The sequence below is a fragment of the Phalangium opilio genome, unplaced genomic scaffold (assembly GCF_054372755.1).
Source record: "Phalangium opilio isolate 3A_F unplaced genomic scaffold, DU_Popi_V2 ptg000390l_1, whole genome shotgun sequence".
NCBI classification, from domain to species: Eukaryota; Metazoa; Arthropoda; class Arachnida; order Opiliones; family Phalangiidae; genus Phalangium; species Phalangium opilio.
Window position 1 is genome coordinate 3,285,553 of NW_028324234.1, and position 5,645 is coordinate 3,291,197.

The following is a 5,645-nucleotide window of genomic DNA, read 5'->3' on the forward strand; positions in this document are numbered from 1 at the left end:
TCTGTTGGCTGGACGGCTGGTCGGCTGGCTGGATTTGGTGTAACCGCATAATAAGATTCTTCATAAATAAACTTTTTGAATTTCAAATTTCCCGCGAATTTTCGACTCGAAATTCATCCGTAGTTCACGTTACACCTCATAGGTGGCGTAACGTATTTAATTTCAATTGAAATTATTTTCCCGTCGGCGCCGGGCCTCGAACCCGCGATATCCCAATCCATACGAGACGTCAGTGAAGACGCCCGGCCGCGCGCTCTACCACGAAGCCACGCTTGCTTGTAATATAAAGCGAGATAAATTATACTGAAGAGAAGAAAGAGAGAGTTAGGATATGGACCCCCCCCCACCTCCCCGACGCCCGCACTTACTGCGTGGGTTTAGCGGGAGACGAGAGAGAGAGAACTGTGCAACTGTATGGACCCCCCACCTCCCCGACGCCCGCCACTGGATGCTGTCGAATATATATTGTATCGCGCTAGAGGAGGAGAGACAGTTGCTTGCAATTTTTTTTTTGCAATTTATAATTATTATATATCTTTTTAATCCTAGGCAAGATTAGATTTCTACTTGGGAACTTAAACATTACAATTAATATTATCATATTAATCAAAAAAGAAATTAAGGTTCTCCCCAACAGAAGGCGCGCTAAGCAGAGAGAGTTTTCTAATTTCACCAATGATATCGTTTTTTAAGACTCGTCTGCTTAAAAGTTAGGCAGGTTGATTTACTAATAAAATTAAATGTATTAACAAAATGAAACTCGAGTCAGCGTTTTAAAACTATAACTAGTTTGGGACGGAGGTACCATTGCTCACTATTTGTTTGGCAAGTTTAAAATTAAATGATCACTTAACGGAACTGACATAAAATAATAGGTAGATTTTTGCAGAATTAAATTGCAGATTCTTTGCAAAATTAACTAATCATTATGGCAGTTTCCGCTCTCGCTGGGTTCATCTACTAATAACAGTTACGTAAGTGATAATTATAAAAATAAAATCAACAATCTCATAAAATCAACAACTCAAAATATAAAATGAAATTTATGATCAAAATGAATCTAATTTCAATCAACGACAAACGGAATCAACGTGTTCATCTCTCCATCCACGGAAATATGAAATTTCTACATGAAACATGAAAGTGCTATCAACCTAAAAATTTTTAGAAATGTAATTTTAATCAGTGAAACATACTCATTTAAAGTTAACTAATTATAAGTCGCTAATTTGATTATTATATTTAAAAAAAATTATATTATTTAAGTAATAAATTTAACGATGGTGTTGATAGTACCAATAGAGTATTCAAGGATTGATTACGTTAATATCAACATATCAAACAAAAAGTATTTAATTATAATTTGGAATTTCAATTTAAATTTATACAGTTTTTTAAATGCCCATTGAGATTCAGAGTCTGTCACTGAATGTTGAAGATCTCCAGTCTCTGCCAAGTGATTTAAATTTTCAGACCCTCTCTGTGGGAAAGGGGGAATTAAATTAACGAGACTTACAAACTGACATCATCCTTAAATTAAATAAGGATTATAAATGAAAATTTAAATCAAGGTATTGAAGGTTTAATTAACGTTACTTTGAAAGTATCAAATTAAAAATTTACAACTTAAGCTCATCAATAAAAAGAACATTAAGATAATTATTAATAGGCATAAACAATCATCAATAAAAAGAACATTAAGATAAATATTAATAGGCATAAACAATCATCAATAAAAAGAACATTAAGATAATTATTAAAAGGCATGGGCATGGACAATATCTCGGACCCCGAGTCCCCGACTCCCCGTCCCCCCGTCCCGATACACTAAAGACCGAGGCTTAAACCTCGTAGCTCGCGGCCATCTTTATTGTTTACATCATGGGCTCGTCACTACAGGGTAGGAAATAAGACAGGTTTACAAGTCCCAAACCAGTTTATTAATTGCTCGGACCAGTTTATTTATTCCAAAAGTTGGGGTCAGTGGTATCAGGGAGCACTTTATTAATTAGGGTTTTTGGAAAAAATAGACGGTGGGACCAGTTTATAAATTCGGGGTTCCTTTTTAGAATTTTTCTATCTCAACTCATTTTCTACCAATTCTACTCCTAGGTAGTTAGTACTCCTTGGCTACAACTTCCCTACAAAAGTTTTGTATTCTATTGACTATTGATCTTGTCTAGCGTCTATACTCTAGAATGAGTCTCTTGTAGTCGACAGTCTAGACCATAGCCAGTACTAGTTGTCAGTAATCGTATTTCTCAGTAGTGCATGGTCACATTACAAGATTTTGATCTGGCTTACTGATAGCGAGAGAAGATATTGCCGCTGAATTTATGGAAAATGCAATAAGGAATAAGGCTAGTTCAGAAAAGGATTAAGAACTTCAAATATCATTAGACATGTTGATTGATATTTAGTGGCGAGGTACACTGGGAGAGATATGGTGCCGCAGGTCGCCCATCATCATTTCCAATCCATCTGACTCCCTTATCCCTGGTATCGCCCGGGCGGCCGGGCCACCGCGAGCTCTACTGCGCAAAATCCAAAGTTTTTATCTCATGTAGCGACTATTCGTGATGTCACTTCGCGCATGCTCAATGATCCACCGAATGACCCAAGGTAGAGAGAGAGAGAGAGAGAGAGAGAGAGAACATAGTGTATTTCATACCCCCGTTTTCAACCCCTTCCCGCTAGATACGAGTTCTGTTAGCACTGGTTAGCATTAGGCGGCTTCTCCCTCTCTCCCTGGTCTCTTTTTCTTCCTATAATCTGTTAACTTATTATTAATTTCAAGAGAAACACAGTTTTGCCGTCAATTTTGGGTTTATATTTATATAAAAACAATTATTACACGAGAGAAAAAAATTAAATATTTATCCTAATTGATGAACAATTAATTTTTACTTTTGCGCTCTTTAGAGCTCGAAAGTATTGTTCCGACCTCTGTTGGCTGGACGGCTGGTCGGCTGGCTGGATTTGGTGTAACCGCATAATAAGATTCTTCATAAATAAACTTTTTGAATTTCAAATTTCCCGCGAATTTTCGACTCGAAATTCATCCGTAGTTCACGTTACACCTCATAGGTGGCGTAACGTATTTAATTTCAATTGAAATTATTTTCCCGTCGGCGCCGGGCCTCGAACCCGCGATATCCCAATCCATACGAGACGTCAGTGAAGACGCCCGGCCGCGCGCTCTACCACGAAGCTACGCTTGCTTGTAATATAAAGCGAGATAAATTATACTGAAGAGAAGAAAGAGAGAGTTAGGATATGGACCCCCCCCCCCACCTCCCCGACGCCCGCACTTACTGCGTGGGTTTAGCGGGAGACGAGAGAGAGAGAACTGTGCAACTGTATGGACCCCCCACCTCCCCGACGCCCGCCACTGGATGCTGTCGAATATATATTGTATCGCGCTAGAGGAGGAGAGACAGTTGCTTGCAATTTTTTTTTTGCAATTTATAATTATTATATATCTTTTTAATCCTAGGCAAGATTAGATTTCTACTTGGGAACTTAAACATTACAATTAATATTATCATATTAATCAAAAAAGAAATTAAGGTTCTCCCCAACAGAAGGCGCGCTAAGCAGAGAGAGTTTTCTAATTTCACCAATGATATCGTTTTTTAAGACTCGTCTGCTTAAAAGTTAGGCAGGTTGATTTACTAATAAAATTAAATGTATTAACAAAATGAAACTCGAGTCAGCGTTTTAAAACTATAACTAGTTTGGGACGGAGGTACCATTGCTCACTATTTGTTTGGCAAGTTTAAAATTAAATGATCACTTAACGGAACTGACATAAAATAATAGGTAGATTTTTGCAGAATTAAATTGCAGATTCTTTGCAAAATTAACTAATCATTATGGCAGTTTCCGCTCTCGCTGGGTTCATCTACTAATAACAGTTACGTAAGTGATAATTATAAAAATAAAATCAACAATCTCATAAAATCAACAACTCAAAATATAAAATGAAATTTATGATCAAAATGAATCTAATTTCAATCAACGACAAACGGAATCAACGTGTTCATCTCTCCATCCACGGAAATATGAAATTTCTACATGAAACATGAAAGTGCTATCAACCTAAAAATTTTTAGAAATGTAATTTTAATCAGTGAAACATACTCATTTAAAGTTAACTAATTATAAGTCGCTAATTTGATTATTATATTTAAAAAAAATTATATTATTTAAGTAATAAATTTAACGATGGTGTTGATAGTACCAATAGAGTATTCAAGGATTGATTACGTTAATATCAACATATCAAACAAAAAGTATTTAATTATAATTTGGAATTTCAATTTAAATTTATACAGTTTTTTAAATGCCCATTGAGATTCAGAGTCTGTCACTGAATGTTGAAGATCTCCAGTCTCTGCCAAGTGATTTAAATTTTCAGACCCTCTCTGTGGGAAAGGGGGAATTAAATTAACGAGACTTACAAACTGACATCATCCTTAAATTAAATAAGGATTATAAATGAAAATTTAAATCAAGGTATTGAAGGTTTAATTAACGTTACTTTGAAAGTATCAAATTAAAAATTTACAACTTAAGCTCATCAATAAAAAGAACATTAAGATAATTATTAATAGGCATAAACAATCATCAATAAAAAGAACATTAAGATAAATATTAATAGGCATAAACAATCATCAATAAAAAGAACATTAAGATAATTATTAAAAGGCATGGGCATGGACAATATCTCGGACCCCGAGTCCCCGACTCCCCGTCCCCCCGTCCCGATACACTAAAGACCGAGGCTTAAACCTCGTAGCTCGCGGCCATCTTTATTGTTTACATCATGGGCTCGTCACTACAGGGTAGGAAATAAGACAGGTTTACAAGTCCCAAACCAGTTTATTAATTGCTCGGACCAGTTTATTTATTCCAAAAGTTGGGGTCAGTGGTATCAGGGAGCACTTTATTAATTAGGGTTTTTGGAAAAAATAGACGGTGGGACCAGTTTATAAATTCGGGGTTCCTTTTTAGAATTTTTCTATCTCAACTCATTTTCTACCAATTCTACTCCTAGGTAGTTAGTACTCCTTGGCTACAACTTCCCTACAAAAGTTTTGTATTCTATTGACTATTGATCTTGTCTAGCGTCTATACTCTAGAATGAGTCTCTTGTAGTCGACAGTCTAGACCATAGCCAGTACTAGTTGTCAGTAATCGTATTTCTCAGTAGTGCATGGTCACATTACAAGATTTTGATCTGGCTTACTGATAGCGAGAGAAGATATTGCCGCTGAATTTATGGAAAATGCAATAAGGAATAAGGCTAGTTCAGAAAAGGATTAAGAACTTCAAATATCATTAGACATGTTGATTGATATTTAGTGGCAACTAGTTGAAAAATTGTGATAAGAAATAAAAGTTAACTGTTATGGATTGTTATATGCTACTTTTTCCTACAGTAAAAAATTCAAATTCAATTAGAATTTCCAGCTTCTTTACTTTTGTGTCTTTACGTGCTTTTTATTCTCACCATTTTAGAAATTTAATTTATAGTGGGACCGGTAAAATAATAATTAATGCGAGGGTCACTGGTCCCAAGGACCACCACCACATCCGCAACACCAATTCGCCGCAACCCACTCCGAAACAGACGAGCGCCT

At 36.0% G+C, this 5,645-nt stretch overlaps 3 long non-coding RNA genes across 3 annotated transcripts; 2 read left to right on the plus strand and 1 right to left on the minus strand.

Moving 5' to 3' along the window:
• LOC149596224 (uncharacterized) lies at positions 1 to 1,362 on the plus strand. Its single transcript, XR_016379388.1, has 2 exons — positions 1 to 875; positions 936 to 1,362. It is a non-coding gene; the product is annotated as an uncharacterized LOC149596224 (long non-coding RNA).
• A 1,928-nt stretch (positions 1,363 to 3,290) lies between these two features.
• On the plus strand, positions 3,291 to 4,309 carry LOC149596225 (uncharacterized). The gene is made up of 2 exons (XR_016379337.1): positions 3,291 to 3,822; positions 3,883 to 4,309. It is a non-coding gene; the product is annotated as an uncharacterized LOC149596225 (long non-coding RNA).
• LOC149596226 (uncharacterized) lies at positions 4,277 to 5,645 on the minus strand. The gene is made up of 2 exons (XR_016379338.1): positions 5,516 to 5,645; positions 4,277 to 4,427 (listed from the first exon to the last, which is right to left on the minus strand). It is a non-coding gene; the product is annotated as an uncharacterized LOC149596226 (long non-coding RNA).